The sequence below is a fragment of the Stegostoma tigrinum genome, chromosome 31 (assembly GCF_030684315.1).
Source record: "Stegostoma tigrinum isolate sSteTig4 chromosome 31, sSteTig4.hap1, whole genome shotgun sequence".
Lineage (NCBI taxonomy): Eukaryota > Metazoa > Chordata > Chondrichthyes > Orectolobiformes > Stegostomatidae > Stegostoma > Stegostoma tigrinum.
This window is the reverse complement of record NC_081384.1, coordinates 25285803-25307581: the sequence shown is the minus strand read 5'-3', so window position 1 is coordinate 25307581 and position 21779 is coordinate 25285803. Positions and strand designations below refer to the sequence as shown.

The window sequence follows — 21779 nt, the reverse complement described above, 5'->3', positions numbered from 1 at the left end:
AGTATTATATCATACTCTTGTGATGTGCTTTAATGGAGAATAAGGCTCAAGTAGCTGGAGTTGAGTTACTCACCACAGAACCCCCTATATTTGTCCTGCTCTTTTATCACTTTGTATCTATGGCTAGCCTAATTAAAGTTTTGGTTCGTAGTGAACCCTGTGATATCAATGCTGAAGAAACCTGTCATGGTTAACATACTATTATATCAAGGCAACAATTGACTGGTTATGGCATAAAAGGACCCTGAGTAAAATAAAAAGCAATGAAAATTGGAAAAGAAAAGACAAATGGTTGTGGTACTTGAAAGTCAAATATCACAACCTCAAACATCACTGCAAGAGCTCCTCAGGTCAGCATCTTAGACTGAACTATCTTCATTGCTTCTGGAAATATCGGAATATTTACAGCATAAAAAGTATCAATTTGTCCAAAATTAGCTCCCACACAGACCTTCACAGTACCATGAGATCAGAAGTGAAGATGTTTATGGTTGATTGCACAGCTCCTTTCGTAACACCTCAGTCCGTACCCACATGCAGCAAGAACTGGGCAACACTCAGGCTTAAGTTGTTACGCCATAAGTAACGCTCATAGATTATAAATGGCAGACAATGAACATATTGCCTGAACGTTCAATGCCATTATCACCACTGAAATTCCCACGATCAAAATTCTGGGACCAACCATTATTGAGAAACTAAACTTTTTCAGCTGTATGAAGACTCTGGCTGCAGGAGTAAAGTAGAAGCTGGGAATTTTGTATTGAGTAACTCATCACTTGATTGCTCACATTCTTTCCTCTTTCTGTCAAGCACAAAACAGGAGTATGATGGAGTACTTTCCACTTACCTGGATGAGTATAGCTGAAATAACAGTCAGGAAACACCAACTAACGACTTACATTCACTCCTTTCACCACTAGCACACAACTGCAGCAGGATGTACCGTTCTCAAGATGCATTGCAGCACCTCACTAAACTTCCTTTGACAGCACCTTCAAAACCTGTGATGGCTATCATCTAGAGGGACATAGGCTGTGGTTGCAAGAGAAAACAACCACCTTAAGTTCTGCCCCAAGCTAATACTGAATTGGTTCTATATTGCCACACCCTTATTGTTGCTGGGTCAAAATCCTAGTGTTCCCTCTGTAACCACATCTACATCGCATCGATTACAGTGGTTCAAGGATGTAGTTCATGAACTTCTCAATGGCATTTGGAGATGATTAATAAATGCTGGATTCTTCCATGTCTCAGGAATAAATTAAAAAAAACTTTTGAAGGCAAGTAATAATTAATTTGCTCTGTAAGATAAGACATTCTAAGTAATTATCTCAAGTTTAAATTCATGCAGAAGTGAATGTTAAGCATAGGAATCCAAATCCTTTTAACTTCTCTTCTGAAGCTGATCCAGTAGGTATGTACATCAGTTTGCAAACAAATGGTAGCATAGTAAGCAGCACATGCTAACTATCTGTGCTGAATGATATCCTGATTAGTAGGAATTTTGTCTTATCAGAATTACTTCAAAAATATTCCTAACCCAATTCCTAATGAAGTTTCCGCCTTAGATTTCAAGAATTAGATCACCTCATTGTCACTTAGTTTGATGAGTAATTTCTTGTGGATTAAATTTCTGGATGTTCAATTCCATTGTGTGAACGTTGACCGGATATGTGACGATTAGAAGAGCATTATTAGAAAAAGATTCCAGAAACTCAATTTGGAAAGCCACTAATTTCGGTCATTAATAAGGTGTGATGATTTTGTTTCTAAATTCCATTCTGAATTCTTTCATCAACAGGCTGATTCCAGTCAGGTCCAAAGTACTATCTTCAAATGTCAATGAGTTTGAGTACTGTCAGACTGCAGATTGTAGTGAATTATGTTAATGTAATGTCTGAGGCTAGGTTGAAACACTTGCAATCTCAAACCAGTCAGTATCAATGAAATTCCACTTCATCCAGCAGGAGCCTGCATGATGGGGCATGTGTCAAGTGTGCTGATTTGAGGTACACTTGATTGACAATAACATCAATGTATTTTTCTGTACATTTCCATAGGACAATTCCCAGGATATTCAAAGTTTATGGATTTTCTGCTTTGTGCGAGCACTTCAGCATTTCGAGCCTAATCAAAAGGTATTGAGAAAAAAATTTGAGACTGCAATCTCGCTATCTTCCTGGCCAGGAACACTTAACAGACCAAAACAAAAACCCATAAGTATCTAAGCAGAATGATTAAACAAGAAACACAAAATTCCTTATTATTATTGCACATACTAAATAAAATGTATTCAATGAAAAACATTAATTGAGAGTCAGGCACTGTGTGTGTTATTTATTTGAGTCCTGACAGTAAAGTTCAGAAAAATGGCTGTAAGGAGATTCCCAACGTTGAAAGCAAAAAGTCCCATTTTCAAACTAAGTGTTGAGTCGTGAAACAAGATTCATGCTTGTGAGAGGCAAGCCACCTATTTGAATGTGTTACTATGCATACCTCATTATTACATCATGTTGGTGCAGTGAAATGTAATTTTCTCATTCACTCACCACCGTGCAGAAACTAGACAGCGACAATTCCCAATGTGAAATTTACAGCAGGTCACTGACATCTCTAGCTTTGTGCTTACTCCTCCAGACCTCCACTTTGGACAGTAGTCACTAACATCTCAGGGAAGCCTCTGTGGGTAGCCACTGCATGGATTCCAATTTATCAGGACCTCCAGATCTCCATTGGCAAGGTAATGTTCTGATTTTCTTTCATCTGACAAATCTGGTATAAGTCAAGACACCATAGATTTACCAGACCATAGGGCTGCTCTCTTATTAGAGGGAGATGGCTAGCGGTGATTTAACCTGAGGGCCACCACACCTCAGGGGAGTGGAGAGGTTGAGAAGGACAGTCATTCTTGGTAACCCCAACAGGTTTAAGAGTTGACCCACGCTGTTGGCATCACACTGCTTTGCAAACCAACCAACCAGCCATTTGCGATAAACTGGCTGATAGGCCGTAGCGTGGATCAACTGTAGAAGGTCAGTGTTTGACTGCGTGTACAGCGGGTTTAAGGATACTGCTGTGGCCGGGAATCCCAGAATGTTCCAGCTGTAGTCAATATTTCTGTCAGTGGTGAGTAGGAGCAGACAATGGGTAGGACACTGTAAGGGCAGGGTGCATCAGTAATGAGGTGACTTTTTGGACGAAAATTACCAGAGCTTGCAGTGAGAAGTCTTGTAGACAATTTAGTGAAACCAAGCATTTTGATTTCTGTATCCCAACTCACACCCAGTTCAGATAAAATGTCACAGATTTGAAGCATTAACTCTGGCTCCTTCTTCTCAGATGCTGCCAGACCTGCTGAGTATCTCCAACATTTTCTTTTTTTAATCATTCCAAGCCTGTTTGCCGCAATACCACTGTGCACACTGGTGAAAAATGAGTCACAGTTAGACAATTTAGCAACTCTTAAAATTTTTATCCTTTTTTATAATCCCTCCATGGCCCCTCACATCTCCTTATCTATGTTACTTCCTTCTAAACCACAAGTCTCTGAATCCTCCAGGTTTTATCTAGCTCCATTGTTTTTGTAACCAGTTCAACATTGGTGGCCATTCCTAACTGACTTCACCACTGGATTTTCTCCATATGCCTTTTTGTTTCTCCACGTCTCTCTTTCTTCTTTAAGATGTTCCTAGAACTTACATTTTATTCAAGATTTGCCTATCTCCTTATGATGTCTGGTGTGCAACTTAATGTTCCTGTGATGCACCTTGGGATGTTTTACACTATTAAGGCTGGCTATATAAATCTATCTTCCTATTTTTAAATTATCTGGGCCTTAGTGAAATCATAGATATGAAGTCTCAACCTAGCTAGCAGTGTTCATCATTGTATAGTGGAGATTTCAGAGGGTTTCAGCTCATTCACATCAGTTGTTACATGGGAAAAGGTTGAAGGATTAAAATCTGCTTTACCTCCTAGCTACCTGTAAAACTGACTATCCTAATTCACCACTTCTTCCCCTGATACTTGATAGTACAATCCATATAGCCACCTGCCCTTCCCAAACCCCACCCTGCCACCCTCATCCCCAGAACCTATCCTTGCACGCTTTCTGATCTTTCCCCAAATACCTAACTCCCAACCCACCCCTTAGTCAGACAACCTCTCCCACTTCCCCCAGTAACCAAATGTACCTCCACAGGCACCTGACATCCTTCCCCCAAACCCTGCCATGGACATCTGATCCCACACTACTCCCAACCACAGACTCCACCCTTGATACCTGAGCTGAACAACCTCTATCCTACTTAACGGCCACCGGTACTCTTCACTCACACCTACCAAACCGGACTGCCACGTTACCACTTCGCCCAACAGGCACCTTAATCCTCAAAATCCTTAGAGCTTATTCTCTTATCCAGTTGGCAGCTGTCTCACTCACTTGGAATCTGACACACTCACCTGCCTCCCTACCACTTCATGCACCCGACAGCCTACCTCCTTACCCACTTTTTCGCTTTCAAAGTGGTTTTGAGAATTGCATGTGTGTTAATGACTGGAATGTAGTAGATATTGCCATAAAACAGGGGTGTGTCTTGGCCTCCAGCTCTGAGTAGATCCTGTGCTGAGTAGCTTCCTAGCCAGTTCCCTATGATGGAGTCATCTGGAACAGGCCAATCTTGGAAGTCCAGCCCTAAAACTCGCTGACTGGTGAATGGCCAATCTTTTATTAGGGTTACTGTGGGACAGATCAGTTATGCTGGTAATTAGAAGGTCTAATCCAATCTTTGCCATTTACCCTCTGCACTACTCTAATACTCACCTGCATGGAGATGGCAGAACCAATTATGTTGGCTTGTGATGCGTGAGACTGCACTGGATCATTTATCCTTTATATTTGAAAACTGGAAAAAAGTGAAATGCAGAAAAAGACTGACACAAGCTTAAATGAAAAGGCAAAAACAATATATGATGCATTCAAGCCAGCAAGCGCAAAGCTTGATATTTCACATTTTGCTTCTTCTGGTATTTATATTATTGGCCCTTGCACTCTCAGAGTGCAGTTGGCACATAACCTGAGTGAACGATTAATGTGAACATCAGCTGTAGAGGTATTTATATAATTTTGTCCCCTTCACAAAACTGGTTTCATGTCGACTTCCATCAGAGTGCTGCATTGTGATAATTGATGTGCTGACCATCTCTTGCCTCTTAAAAAGTGTTATTCTGATTGCCCTATTTAAAAAGCTATGTGTCATAAATACTAGTGCCTTAATATAACCATAAAATGTAACTTCCTGTGAACCTGCCTTTAATTTTCTCATCTGATGCTTAACCCCCTTAATATTTCCTTCAAATTATTTATATTTGCACTTCACAAATATATACTTCGTAAAAAAATTGAATTTGAATTATCTGTTACGGAATTAAAATTTCATAAGGCTCTGTTTTCTTGTTTTTACTTAAACACAATTTCAGCAACAAAACAATGATTGTTGAATACTTAATTTGTTTTTAAAAGAATGCTGTATTAGGTCATAAATTTGTAATTATCCTATAAAACTTAAATTGCTTTATGCAAATGAGTTGTGGGACCTTAGTGAATTCTGTCGGTTCAGTCCATTATACTTTATTTCCTGTATTGTCATTGTCAACCAGTTTTAGTCACTAATTGAAATAATTCAGTGAATTGTATTTTGTTCCTATGTTTATGCATATCTGAAGAATAATAGCTGTAAAAAGCTGGTAACTGACTAATATTAAGCTCACGAGTGTTTCATGCTTGTTTTCACACTTCACTCATGAATTTAGGGATAATATTTGTTCTCTGTGAATCCTCAGTGAAAGCTTAAAACCTCTTACTCAGCACCTTGTCTTCTTTACTTAAGAAATAAGGTGTTCTTTGAATTTACGTTTTAATACCATTTAAATATGAGTTTCCTGAGCTGAAATGATTGAATCCACAGTCTTTTTACAGTTTTCTGTCGTGAACTGATGTGTTAAATATAACACCACTGATATTTCTGAACATCTGTGGTCTTTCAACTCCAAATATCATTTGAAAACCAGAGTTTTAAATTCAATACATTACGAACCGTGCTATAAAATGATTTGAGAATCCATGTAATGTTGCTTACAGTTCTTGTGGTGAAAGTTCCCATTGTGCTTTGTAAGGGTGAAATCTAGAATATTTTCTTCTTTGTGCAGATTAAGTTATAAGCAAAATTTCACTTGTACAAATTTTGTCATTTGTTTTGAGCATGTGGGAGCAAATTAGCCTATTTACCTGATGTTTTAGGCATCAAAAGATGATGAGCGCTCAAAGATGGGGTCTGAGATATTGATAGGAAATGTGCAGAATGCTACCTTGACACTGTTGTTTGTGATGTTAATATGATGCCAGTAGTGCTTTATACACATTGACCTTCTGCTCTCTGATGCTGTCTGTACTCAGCTAGCTGTACACTTGTATCCCCCGAGACTCCCCCTCAATGAATTTTGAACACAACACAATATTGAATGCTTCATAATTACAACTTTTAAAAGATATTTCGACAGGTACATGAATAAGAAAGTTTTAGAGGGTTATGGGCCTAACGCAGACAAATGGGATGAGTTAAGTTTGGGAAATGTTGTCGGCATGGACTGAAGGGTCTGTTTCCATAATCTATGATGCTACGAATCAATATGTAAGTGCATCTGCATCTATCACTTCCTCTGGCAGTTTATTTAACCACCCTCTGTGTGAAAAAATTGTCCCTCAGGTCCCCAAAATCTTTCCACTCTTATCTTAAACCTATGCCCCCTAGTTTTGGATTCCTCTACCCTGGGGAAAAGACCTTGACTATTCACTTTATCTATGTCCCTCAAGATTTTATAAACCTCTATTAGCCCACCCCTCAGCCTCCTACACTGCAGGGAACAAGCATCAGACTATTCAGCCTCTCCTTTTAACTCAAACCCTCTAGTCCTGGTAACATCCTTGTAAATCCTTTCTGCATCCTTTCCAATTTAATCATATACTTCCTTTGGAAGGCAACCAGAACCATATGCAGTATTCTAAAAGAAATCACACTAACCTCCTGTACAATTGCGAATGACATCCAAATTCCTATACTCAATGACCTGAGCAATGAAGGCAAGCATGCCATATGGCTTCTTCACCACCCTGTCCACCTGTGATGCCATTTTCAGGGAACTATGTACCTGCAGACCTAGGTCTCTCTGTTCAACAACACTCCCCAGGGTCCTACCATTAGTTGTGTTCATACTGCCCTGGTTTGTCTTACCGAAATGCGATACCTCACATCTATACAAATTAAAGTCCATCTGCCCCTCCTCAGCCCATTGGTCCAAATGACCAAGACCTCAATGTACTCTTAGGTAACCTTTATTACTGTTCATTGTACCTCCAATTTTGTTGTCATCACAAACTTAATAACCATGCATCCTATTATTTTCATCCAAATAATTTATATAAAAGACAAACAGCAGTGGACCCAACACTGATCCCTGCACAGAGACTATTTTGCAGAACATCTCCATTCATTCACAATATTGACCTCATCCCTCCAGTCTCTTGCCATTTTAATGCATCATCTTGCTTTGGGAACACTCTTCTATCCTGGGCATGCTACGGTGTTCCAGGAAGGCTCAACTCAAGCTGGACGAACAGCACTCCCTTTCCACATTGACATTTTACTGCTTTCAGGACACAACCTTAAGTTTAACAACTCCAAAACATGAATGCTGTCCTCCATTCTGAATTCATTGTTTTCCCTCCCACTGGTTCCCGGTGTCTTGTTTGCTTGGGTTTACTGTCAGCAGAGCTAATCTATTTGCCACTATTAACACCTACTGTATTCTGCATTAATCTGTATTCTACAACCTTTAGCATTCCTTTTGCCTTGTACTCTCGGTGCCCTGACCATTGGATCCACTCCCTCTTCCTCCCCCTTTTTTTGACCATGTAAAAGGCATCATTTTACAACCGCTTTGGTTCAAATGAAAAATCATATTAGATTCAAAACATTAACTGCTCCCCTCCCCAAAGATTCTGCTTGTCAAATAGAATTTCTTTAACACTTTGAGTTTTTATTTGACTTCAGTGTTTCCATTTTCGAATGCCACAGTATAACTGTGGCCTTTCTTAACCTTCCACAATCAAAAATGTCATTGTGTTATTCCCACCATCAGTGTTAGTTCAGGATATAAAGCTTGGCTTACTTGTTGGATGACAGACACAGTAAAAACTGCTTGCCAGAGTCAGAGACAACATAGTGTGCAGCTGGAGGAACACAGCAGGCCAGGCAGCATCTGAAGAGCAGGAAAGTTACCGTTTCGGGTCAGGACCCTTCTTCAGAAATGAGTGTCAGGTTTTGGTTTTCAGTTCAGAAATGAATAAATTGTACAAATGTACCGGAGGTGTTTTGAAATTTGTTGTTGCTTGGCTAATATTTGATTAGCTAACTTACTAGACTGAAATACTACTTTTTCATTTGTCTTGTGTTGAAGCAAGTTGTTTCCTAATGCAGATAGCCTGGTAAGCCTTCTTTGGGTCATTGAATAAAAAGGTCATACAGAACAGACCAGGCAGCACGAAAATCTCAGTGAACAGGAAAAAGATCCGTAGGCAGCTGACAGTGTTTACTGAAGGTCTTTAGGAGCAATTCCCTCAACTCTGTTTCAGTGCAGAGCTAATGCAGGAGACAGCTCCACTTCACAAAACAGGCCACAGCTGAAACTGATTCTTGTGGAGGCCGTGCTAACACCTTAGAACAGGGGCAAGGAATGCATTCCTTTGGCTGTAAAGTTGACTGTTTTTCATAATGCTTTGTGCATGATCCTTCCAAGCTACAGCAATAGATACAAGCAACATCTCAGTGAGTATATTGCTGCAATGAGGTCCTCACTGTGGCTCTCCTATGTAGAGAGAAATAGTTAAGTCGCTTTCCCTTTTGCCAGCACAGGCAAGAATAGCGAGCATGAGGGCTTGTACAGACTATAAGCATTTCCAGAGTGCATGTGCTATCAACTGCATGTCATGTGAACTTGCTGAGGTGTAACATCAGTCAAAGCATCATGCAGGAAAATGTCCAATATTCTTGAAGCCAACATTACTCCTTCAGCCTCTGGTAGCCCTGTGTGTCTCTTGTATTTCACTGAGAACAGCACATCAATGGCTGATTACTGCATGGCCAGGATTCTGCACTCTTAATAGGGGTCATGATGCTATCAGTGCTTCCTTTTATACATCATAGCTCTTCTTTCTTCTATGTCTTGTGCCAAGACTGCCAGTGCCTTGTCAGCATATCTTAGAACAATAGAACAATACACCGCAGAACAGGCCCTTCGGCCCTCGATGTGGTGCCATGTACTCATTCATTTCTCAAAGATTTACAGCATGGGCCGACTTCCCACCAACCCTTAAGTCACAATATGCCACCTTTAAGGAGGCAAAGGCTACCTTTGAAATCTATTTGCCATCCTGATACTGAAGTCTCTGTGAGATGTGTGCAGCAAAAAAATGGCCTGGGCTGTACGACAAAGTCCCTGAAAAGGGCAGGCAGGCCAAATTGCGTATTGCTACTTAAAACACAAATGAACTGTGCTGATTATTCATGTCTCTGCTCCCATAACCCACTTTGCCTTTTAATGCTTCCAGCCCAAGTTTACACCTTTCAATGCTTGACAGGAAATTCACTTGAATTTCCTTGAGTGAGGCATATATCATAACCAAGTCTTCATTCACTGAGGGCATATTAACAGTATTAACCACACAACAGATATTTGCCAATTAATTACAAGCAACTAATCAAAGGAAGAAGCAGTGCTTCTGGGAGCTATCAATCATTTCAAGTATATTGGGCAGAAATAGAGGATTCAATAAGACTCCAAATAACACACTAACAGTAGGTGTTTCTAACTTACTTATTTAGCCTCAGCAGCACCAGATTATCAATATAATCACTTACTTTGCAGCAGTCTTCTTATTGGAAGACACCAGTACCTAACCAGAACTTCAAGACAGCCAGGGGCAAGATAAGTGTGGTGACCGCCACTAAGGAGAAGCTACTGGGGAAGCTGAAATGTCTGAAGGTGGATTGATAGAGCCAAAGAGTCACAGAGCTGAACAACATGGAAACAGATCCTTTGGTCCAACTTGTCCATGCTGACCTGACATTACAAATAAATCTAATCCTATCTATCAACATTTGGGGCCCATTTCCATCTAACTCTTCCTTTTCATAAGCTCTTCCAGATGCCTTTGAAATGTTGTAATTGTACCAGCCTCCACCACTTCTTCTGGTAGCTCATTCCATACATGCACCACCCTCTATGTGAAAAATCAGCCGGAGCAGATGGACTACAGCTGAGCTCTGAAGATGATGGCTAAGGAGACTGTAGAGACACTGGTGGTGATGTTTCATGAATCACTGGAATCAGGGAGGTCGCAGAGGACTGGAAAATGGCTAATGTAATACCCCTGTTTACACCATATAACATAGGAGCAGAATTTGATCTTTCAACCCACCCCATTCTATCATGGCTGATGTGTTTCTTAATCCCATTCTCTTGCCTTCTCCCAAAAAACATTTGATCCCCTTACCAACTGAGAATTTTATTTTATCTCTGTCTTACATATACTCAATAATATATCCTCCACAGCCCTCTGCAGCAGTGAGTTCCATAGATTCACCACCTTCTGGCTGAAGAAATTCCTCCTCATTTCAGTTCTAAAGGGTCATCCCTTTAATCTGAGACTGTGTCCTCAGGACCTAATCTCACCTACTAGTAGCAACATCTTCTCCATGTCTGTTCTATCCAGGGCTCTCAATACTCTGTGAGCTTCAATCAGATCCCTTTTCATCTTTTTAAACTCCATCGGGTACAGACATGGAATCCTCAGCAGTTCCTCCTGTGACAGGGCCTTCATCCCCAGGATCATTCAAGTAAACCTCCCTGGACTCCCCACCACCCCAATCCCCAGAACATTCTTCCTTAGATAAAGGGCCCAAGACTTCTCACAATATTTCAAATGCAGTCTGACTAAAGACTTAGACAGCCTCAGTAGTACACCTCTGCCCTTGCATCTAACCCTCTTGAAATGAATGCTAACATTGTATTTGCCTTCCTAATTACCAACTGAACCTACATGTTAATCTTAAGAGAAAAGCAAGGAGGTTGCAGAAGGATTTGGACAGACTAGGAGATTGGGCAAAGAAACTGCAGATGGAATACAATGTGGGAAAGTGTGATGTTATGCACTTTCTTTACACTGATAAAACCTGAAGTTCTATCAGGGTAGTGACTTGAAAGAAATTTGGGATTTACATTTACATATTAATCAATTAAAAAGTTCTAACTGATTAAAGATTAAACAGCATCTTAGGTTTGTTTAATATATCCTCATCAGTTATGTGACCGTTTTGCCTGTTGGTTACAAATGTTGTGCTCTGTGTGCTTCTTTCTCACTTCACCTGACGCAGGGGCCATGCTCCGAAAGCTTGTGTTTTCAAATAGACCTATTGGACTATAACCTGGTGTCATGTGATTTCTGATTTGATCAGAAGACTAGAAGCATAAACTATTTTCTAATGGGGAAAGGCTTTGCAAATCTGAAGCACAAAGTGACTAGGCTTCTCTTGGGGTAATATTAGCTTTCATTTCAAGAGTGCGAGAATGCAAGTGCAGGGATATACTGCTGTGGCTGTTTAAGGGTTTTGGTCAGATCGCATTTAGAATATTGTGAGCAGTTTCAGGCCCTGTATCTAAGGAAGGATGTGCTGGTGTTGGAGGGGGCCCAGAAAAGGTTTACAAGAGTAATCCTGGGGATGAAGAGCTTATCATACGAGGAACGGTGGAGGACTCTGCATCTGTACGAGATGGAATTTAGAAGAATAAGGAGATCTCATTGAAGCTTACTGAATACTGAGAGGCCTGCATAAAGTGGAAGTGGAGACGATGTTTCCGCTAGAAAGAGAGTCTAACAACTGAGGGCACAGCCGCAGAGTGAAGGGATGGCTCTTCAAAACTGAGATGAGGAGGAATTTCTTCAGCCAGAGGGTGGTGAATCGGTAGAATTCAGCACTGCAGAGAGCTATGGAGGCCATATCCTTGGGAATATGTAAAGGCTCTTGATTAGTAAGGAGATTAAGGGTTATGGGGAGAAGGCAGGAGAATAGCGCTGAGAAAATATTGGCCATGATTGAATGGCAGAGCAGAATCACTGGAATGGATGGCCTGATTCTACTACCTATATCGTACGGTCCTATGTAAGACTGTGTAGATCATTTGTGAGTGATAAAAACATTTTGGAAGGGGCAGGGATTATTGATCTGCTGCTGACATCAAAGTAGGTCATGGAGTGGAATGGGTTTCGGAGGAAGCTGTCCCCACCCTCCCATGCTTAGGAGCAATCTGGGTAAGTATTACCACAGTCAGGAAACTGGATTACAATGACCCTGAAAAAATTACGTAACTCAGAGGACACCAGCAAAACATATTGCCAAAAAATAAAGCCAGAGGGATCCAACACACCCCAATTCTCGGGGTTCCCCAATCACCAATCCCCCTCAGACCCTTTGTCTCACTGCCAGGTACACCAACACATAGGCTTGCCAAAGAACTACAACAGAAATTGAAATACTTAGTGGACTACTCACTCCATCCACTCATCCCAAGAATTCCTCAACATCATCAGGGGCACCAGAATAGAAGAGGATGAGATGATAATATCCTTCGGTGTTAAAGCACTATTTACATCCATAAGCATTGACCTAGCTAAAGAGACAATTGCCACACTGCTGGATGAGTAAGCAAACAAGTAAGTAAGCAACCTAGGACACCAACAACATCAATAAGGACGCCACCATGAAACTACTAGACCTGTGCCTCACAGCCCACTTCACCTTCAAGGGCAGCATATACAAACAAGTCAGTGGAATACCAATGGGATCCCCAATATCAAGGCTGATTGCAAAAGCAGTAATCCAAGGGTTAGATTGTAAAGCACTCCTCAGCATACAACCCAAACTTTGGGACCGATATGTAGATGACACCGTTGTGATTATTAAATGCACAAAACGGGAAGAAACCCACCAACACATAAACAATGTCCTTACCGGGATAAAATTCACAGAAGAAGAAAACAGAAACTGACTACCCTTCCTGGACGTAATGGCAGAATGCAAAAACACAGGGAACGATAGACTAGTGCACATAGAAAGACCACACAAATGGATTAGATACTCAATTACACTAGCAACTACCCCAACGCCCACAAACAAAGCCGCATCAGAAGACTGTTTAAGTGAGCCACATCACATTGCAGCAACCCAGAACTATGCAAAGCAGAACAGGAGTGCCTGTACAAAGCCTTCAAAAGAAATGGATACCCAAAAAGCACAATCCGCTGTTACCTCTGAGACCGACCGCAGCGGGAAAACATGACACGACCAGACTCACTAATCACCCTATCATATATCAAGGACATTTCAGAGATGACCACAAGACTACTCAGACCTGTAGGTATCAGAGTAGTCCACAAATCAACAATCACCCATAACAGCTACTGACAAATGTAAAGGATCCCATACCCAAAACCGGCAAAACGGGAGTACTATACAAAATTCCATGCAAGGTCTGTGAGAAACACTACGTAGGCCAAACCGGATGTGGAAGCTTTGGAAAGGGTGCAGAGGAGATTTACTAGGATGTTGCCTGGTATGGAGGGAAGGTCTTACGAGGAAAGGCTGAGGGACTTGAGGCTGTTCTAATTAGAGAGAAGAAGGTTGAGAGGTGACTTAATTGAAACATATAAAATAATCAGAGGGTTAGATAGGGTGGATAGGGAGAGCCTTTTTCCTGGGATGGTGACGGCGAGCACGAGGGGGTGAAAGATATAGGACAGATGTCAAAGGTGGTTTCTTTACTCAGAGAATAGTAAGGGAATGGAACGCTTTGCCTGCAACGGTAGTAGATTCGCCAACTTTAGGTACATTTAAGTCGTCATTGGATAAGCATATGGACGTACATGGAATAGTGTAGGTTAGATGGGCTTGAGATCGGTATGACAGGTCAGCACAACATCGAGGGCCGAAGGGTCTGTACTGTGCTGTAATGTTCTATGTGCTATGTTCTTTGTAAAACTGACAATACAAATACATGAGCACCAGCTAGCCACCAAGAGACATGACCAATTCTCACGTGTCTCACTACACACAGACAACGATGGACAAGAATTTGACTGGGACAACACTTTGATAATCGCACAAGCTAAACAGAGACATGCCAGGGAATTCCTGGAGGCCTGGTATTCCAACCAAATGTCCATCAACAAACGCATTGATTTAGATCCTGTGTACAAACCACTGGCAAACAGAATCGGAAGAAAAACCAATCACCTCAGCAAACCGAGGCATGTAAATGGGACAGAACACTTACATTTCACTGGAGGCGCACTGACAATGTTACCTATCAGTGTAATGAAATGCTTGCGACCAAACAACTGGTTCAGCAAGCAAGTCTACAATCTCATGTACAACCCGAGCTGCAAATCTGCTTGAAAACTTTTCACTGTCATTGTAAGATTTGCTTTATATTCCAAATTTTATTCATCAAATTTGAATTCTACTTGCTGAAGCATTGGGCTAATGATTTGCTCGCCTCGGGACATTACCACTATGCCACCATCATGTCATCATTCACACTTTCAGCTGAGATTCAGCAGGACAGGAGGTGAAGGAATGAAGATTGTGGCGATGGAAGCAATGCTTATTGCCAGAGAAGGCAAAAATTAAAGATGCATAACTGGCTCAAAGGAAAGAAAAGGAGACTAGCGCTCTTGGAAAATTAATAAGAAATAACGGTGTATTGTGTTGAAGATTGTCAAAGCAACAAAGTAAATGGTTACAAAAAGAATCTGATTCACAAAATTGTGATTTAGTGATTTGGATGAAGCAGGAAGAAGTTTTAGCATGAGAGCGTATGGAAGGAAGATAATCCTTCCAAATTCAAGAGAATGGAGAGGAGGAAATGGAATGAAATAAGGTCTGATTTCAGGAGTTTAGGTAAGCTTTGTGCAGCCATTAGAGAGAAAATCTATCTGAGAAGCAGGGTATCTGCCAAAGTGCTAAAAGGAAATGATGAAGAATGATATAGAATAGGAACAGGAGTAGGCCATTCAGTCTTTGGAGACAGTTCCACCATTCAAGAAGATTGATGCTCATCATCCAACTCAGTACCCTGTTCCTGCTTGCTCCTCATACCTTTGATCCCTTTCTCTCTAAGAACTGTACCTAACTCCTTCTTGAAAACATTCAATCTTTTGGCCTCACTTGCTTTCTGTGGCAGATATTCCACAGACTCACCACTCTCTAGTTAAAGAAATTTCACTTGATCTCTGACCTAAATCGCCTACCCAATATCCTTAGCCTGTGACCCCTGGTCTGGTCCTCCAATTATCAGGAACATCTTTCCTCTGTTTACACTGTCTAGGTAATGTTCAATGAATTCCAGAAAGTTGAAGGAGGAAGAGAACAATCAAGAGGCCAGTTGTGCAGAAACATGAGGAGGTTCCTGTGATGAGAAACAGAGATTCATTCAGACAAGAAAATGCATTGGAGGAGCTGAAGCAAACTCAGACAACAAAGATCAGATCAACTGCAACAGGGAAAATATTGGCCTAGGAGTGCGCAAATATCAAGGATCATGCTGGAGTCTAGTGAAATACCAGGTTCTGTTGTATTAAGTGGAAAGCCCATGGAGAAAGCAGAAGTAGAATTCATGATAGCTGAAAATGAAGTAGAACTTCAATAAAGTACGTGGGGAAATTGATCTTACTCTGTCCTGCATCTCCAGGTCTTTTTGTGTTTATTTTTAACAGCGCATGATGCTGCGTTAGCTTCTGGTTAGTTTGAAATTACCTAGATTTGTTTAGTCTGAACAAATAAACATCTTGAACACCTCTTCTGCTGTTCCACTATTGCTTCTGATACATTATTGTCAATATTTTGGGAATTCCCCGGTTTTCAAACCTTCATGTGTTAAGAATAAATGAAGTAGATTCAATAAAATTAAATGATTTAAAATTGATTTAACACCATGGCATTGATTATTAAATAACACATTTGGATAAAAAATGGTGTCAGGAACAATTTTAGTGATGAGAATGTAAATCACTGATTTGCTATGTAATAATGTCAATCCAGCATGAACAATTTGAAACAGATACAAAGAAACCGGATATTGTGATGGTAATATGGAATGATTGCTGCTGTAGTTTATTTTGAGCTACGTTGTCAATCTGATTGCAAGAATAATCGTTGCTGCTTTATCTGAGGTGATTGCAAAGAACAACAGAAAGAAAGAGCTTTGTAATCTTGATTGAAATAAAAAGCTTAGTTGTATTTTTACTGCAGAAGATAAATAATGACTGATCTCTATCTATTATGAAACAGACAGGAAGATGTGGTCGGTGCCAGCACGGCACATAGTCAGACAGTATTAGACTTTTGAATCACTCATAGGGAATGAGCTACCCATACAGACGAAAACTAAAGTAACGAGGAGGGCTCTTGTGTTGCTTAGTTAAGAGCAGTGTTTGTTTGTATTTGTTTTCGAGTTTGGGAACTCATAACTGTGTCAAAATCGTTATCTAAGAATTATTTAAGATTTGGAAAAGTAGCATACATATGTCTGTCAATGTTTTGTTGTTGCATGGACTCTCTGGGCGCAGGCACATAGAAAAAACATAGAAACATAGAAAATTGGTGCAGGAGTAGGCAATTTGGCCCTTCGAGCCTGCCCCATAATTCAATATGATCACGGTTGATCATGTAATCTCAGTATCCCATTCCCCAACCCCGAAGGGTAAAAGGAATGTGGAACAGCACCAATTGTTTTACTTTGAATCAATTTGTCTTTCCCTTTTCTCCTTGCTCCATATCACAGAAGTACTCTTCATAAAAGCGATGACCAGGGCATTTAGTAAAACGATGCACAGGATGATTGTTGATTTGTTGAAAGGATGGCACTATGGCTTAGTGGTTAGCATTGCTGCCTCACAGTGCCAGGGACCCCAGTTTGATTCCACCCTCGGACGACTGTTTGTGTGGAGTTTACACATTCTTCCCGTGTCTGCGTGGGTTTCCTCCGGGTGCTCCAGTTTCTTCCAACCAGAACAGAAAGGGAGGTTGTCGAAGGAAAATACCGAAAGAAATCAGGGTCCTGTTATCAAAAGACACCAACAGTGATCCAAAATCTGTAACATAATACTTACTCTATAAACCTACTTGTAGAAAACGAAAGTCAGCATATTTATGTGTGGCCTGATCTGTTTATTCCAGAGAAGAATTGATAAGGGTGTTTTCCTAATATTGTGGAATATTAAGTTGACTTTACAGATCAGGCTGTAATCACTGAAATGCCCAAGTGTACTTTCCTTTGAAACCTAAATAATGAAAAATCAGACCATTTCTATGCCAACATTAGGTCTGCAGTGGTAGTTTTATGCTCCAGTGATTTGAAAAGTACCGCCAATATGTCCAGACCCTCTATTGTTTAAATAGGAAATTTTCCAGCCCTACTAAGTGGAAATCAGGAAGATGGGTCAGAAATCTCTTCCACTGGATCAAAACTAATGTGCGCAGCCTATTAGTTAAGAAAGATTATTTTAGGATGGCCAAAAACATGATTTAGATATTTGGATTTATTTTCTGTTCAGATTGAGATAATGTTCTTACTGGATACTTTCAACAGAGAAACAGGCCTTTCAGCCTAGGAGGCACATACTAGCATTATGATTCACATAAGGGCTCCTTCCACTCTTCTTCAGCTTACCTGATCAATTTATCCTTCTATTTCTTGCACCACATGTGGTTATGTCTCTTGACTGTATTGACACTGTCCACTTCAAATGTACTTTGTATAGTAAGGTCCAAATCTGATTTGGGTAAAAGAATAATTTGCATAAATTCTATATTGAACTTATTGGTCATTATCCTTTACATATAGTCTTCAATTCTTGACTCTCCCACAAGTAGAAATATCTCTTAATAAGCTTGAAAATTTCGATTAGATCATGTCTGACTCGCAGCTTAGTTGTGAGAGAAATGCCACCCAGCCTGCCTAACTTTTCCAGATGAATATAACCTCTCAGCTGTGATATCATTCCAATAAAGCCTTTCTTGAATCTTGTCCAGTTCCTCCATATGCTTTTAATGACACTTAAACGCCAGAACTCTTGACATTACTCTCAACGATGTTTAACAAAGCTTCTCTACAAGTTTGGCAAAACTTTGCTCCAACAAAACAGCTCCCATTGCTTGAACAAACAGCATGTAAGCAACCTCGACAGTGAGTGTTAGGTAACTTGTTTTTAACTATCCAGTTATCGTTCCCACTGTCCTGGATTTTAAAAACTACCTGTTGCCCATTTCATTCTACAATCAAAAATAGTGAAAAATAAAAAACATATGATCTTTACACTAAACAGGCCTTACAAACCTACAGAAACAATTATATCTACTCCATCAATGTGTGACTTCCACACAGTGAATAAAGCCTGCCAACAGTTAAAATATGGTTTTTTTTAGGTTCCCTTCCTGTGTGAATCACATTCACCTCATTTCCCCCTGCTGGCAAAGAATGAATATGTTAAAATTTGGGGTAGGACTTCAACATCCAGGTCCCATTGCCATTTTTAATATCCACTGAGTCTTCCCCAGTCCCTGAAAATCTAGCCTTTTTTTAAGCAGTGCGTGGCCTTCTCATTCTTTCTACTAAAATGTATTACCTTACATATATCTGCATTGACATTTGTTTTCCAATTACGTGCCATTTGCAACTTAATTAGTAGCAGAAGATTAAATTTTTCAGACAAGATTAACTACATCGCACAATTTCGTGTGATCGACAAATTGGACTTGGAGTTGTACACATCAGGTGAATTGTTTGACTACCTGGCATGTGTATAAAAGTAGCCTCTCTGAATGATTCTGATGTTGGCTCACCAAAGTGCATGAAAATGACAAAAACATATACAACAGAAGTTACTGAGACAAGATCTAACTCCAAACCACACAAGAAGATAGTAGAACAGTTGGAGAAAATTTGACAGTATGGATAATCTTTAAAGTTTCTCCTTAATGAAGGGAGTGAGAAAAAGCAAGAAGAATATGAAGGAAATTCCAAAGTATTGGTCCTAGGCAGTTGAATCCACTGATGTGTGAGCAGTGAAAATCAGGAATGCGCAAGAGATTGAAATTCCATCAGTCAAAGGGACAGTGGAGATAATAGAGATAGTGAGATTTTGGCCACGGTGTTATTTAAAAATGGAGATATGAATTTTAAAATTAAGAACACATAGCACCAGAAATCAATCAGTGCAGATTGCTCAGAACAGACATGTTGACTGAACTGAACTTGGTGCAGTGTATGATATGGGCAGCAGCATTTTGGATTTTCTCAGATTTAAAGAGATTGCAAGTATATTGGGAAATGGGCCAGTTAACATCTTAATAGTACATAATAGAGAGGGGCCATGACAACTAAACTCAGAGATAACATCGAGGTCCTTAGAAACTTCAGAACGAGTTACTTGTAACAACTGTGACTGCAGGAGGTGAAAATCTCATCCCGCCCCTTGACCTGTCCATCCTCCCTGGACTGACCTATCCCCTCCCCACCTCCCCACCCATACTCTCTTCTCCACCTATCTTCTCCTCTATCCATCTTTGATCCGCCTCCCCCTCTCTCCCTATTTATTTCAGAATCCTCTCCCCATCCCTCTTTTTTGATGAAGGGTCTGGGCCCGAAACATCAACTTTTGTGCTCCTGAGATGCTGCTTGGCCTGCTGTGTTCATCCAGCCCCACACTTTGTTATTGCAGATTCTCCAGCATCTGCAGTTCACATTATCTCTGACCTGAGCAACGTTGGGTAGAAATACCAACTTCAAGTTGATGAAAATAGCTGGGAAAAATTAACCTTAGATATTTGTTATTGTGGAAGCGTAATTTTACAGCTATGTACTACCAGCAATAAGAAGTAAAATCAGAATACCTGGAAGCAAATCTTGCTGCTACGTTGCAATAAAAACAAAGCAGCACCCAAGAATAACAAGGCTCTGATCTCTAAAAATCATTGCTTCCTGTGATGACACCTTAAAAGAACTACATCCTCACATTATTTTTCTATTTTATACAACAAATAACCAAAGAACAATCTCAGATATAAAATGCAGAACCATAATATTTGTGATTTACAATGTGCTGAATTGGAGAGAGATCGGGCAGTGTATTATTGCATGTGCCCAACATAGGCTGTTGCCTTGTCACACCACACTTGATAAGTTAATGTTAATTGTGGTATATCAAGCAACACATGGCATTAATAATATCTGTCATCAGGAACCCACCGTTTTGATTGTGAAAACCTCCCCCCCACCCAGCTATTATGAAGGATTGGAAGACCTGCAACTTTTAAAAATGGAAACTATTTTCTACTAAGAGATAGCAAAGTGTAGAGCTAGATGAACACAGCAGGCCAAACAGTATCTTAGGAGCACAAATGCTGACGTTTCGGGCCTAGTTTTGTGCTCCTAAGATGCTGCTTGGCCTACTGTGTTCATCCAGCTCCGCACTTTGTTATCTCGGATTCTCCAGCATTTGCTGTTTCTATCATCTCTACTATTTTCTACCAAGCATTTTTTCATGCTGTAAATTGTCATGCCCAAAGTTGTGCAGTGCCAGAAATGCCTTGTTTTAGTGACAGTTAAACAGAAATGTTATCAGAACAAGGGCAGCATGGGTGGGTGTGGAGGGGTCTTCTTTAGGATTACTTTAGGCAGCTAGCCTTCAGACTAAATGCCCTTAAAGTTCCTGCAATCAAAGGTGAGCTGCACCATGTGATTCAATTGAAGACTCGATAAAAGCTTAGGCCAACCAAGGTAGAAATCTCCTGTTACACTATAATAGTGCAAGCCTACAGCTTGGTCATCAAGTTTCCATCTCTGAGTAACAGGGCTGACTTTCTACTCCAGGTGGTTCGGGTGAGTGTAGACTGGACCTATGGCTTTAAATTTAGTGTTGAAATCCCAGGATGCTTTCATGTGGTCATATGGATTTTAGGAGCTCATAAAACCTTACAATGTGAAATATAATCCACTCTATCAGCTTTTATTAAGATGGTACCAATCATTGTGGCTTGTCAGAAGTTGGTCAGCCTCTGAATCCTACCATTATTTCACACTCCCTGTTAGAAAAAAGCAATATAAAAACCTTGTATCAAGTTAGTGTTTCAAACAAACTTCAGTTTAGGGTCTGATACTGGAATTTAATGTAGTGAAGGCAGGGCTGTTTCTCTCAGTGCATCAAGTATTACAGGGATTTAGCTTTGCACAAGTTTGTGAGTTTACATCATTAGTATGGTAGCTACAGCCCTGTAACAATGGTGCTCTACATGAAGCGAGCTCACGTGCACATAGTAATAGCTCATTGTTATCTAAGTGGGTGAAGTTGCATCATAATCAGGGACAATGGGAACAAGCATAAGAACAAAAGAAATATGAGGAGGAGTAGGCCATCTGGTCCCTTGAGCCTATTAAGCCATTCAAAATGATAATGGCTGATGTTTTTGCAGTCTCAGCACCACTTACCAACCCACTCACCATAACCCTTAATTCCTTTACTGTTCAAAAATCTATCTTTGTCTCAAAAACATTCAATGATGTAGCCTCAACTGCTTCACTGGGCAGGGAATTCCACAGATTCACAA

At 40.4% G+C, this 21779-nt stretch overlaps 1 protein-coding gene across 1 annotated transcript in view; it reads left to right on the top strand.

Moving 5' to 3' along the window:
• LOC125466230 (acid-sensing ion channel 2-like) overlaps positions 1 to 21779 on the top strand; it is a 1220788-nt gene that overhangs the window by 131004 nt on the left and 1068005 nt on the right. The gene's annotated exons all lie outside the window — the stretch shown is intronic.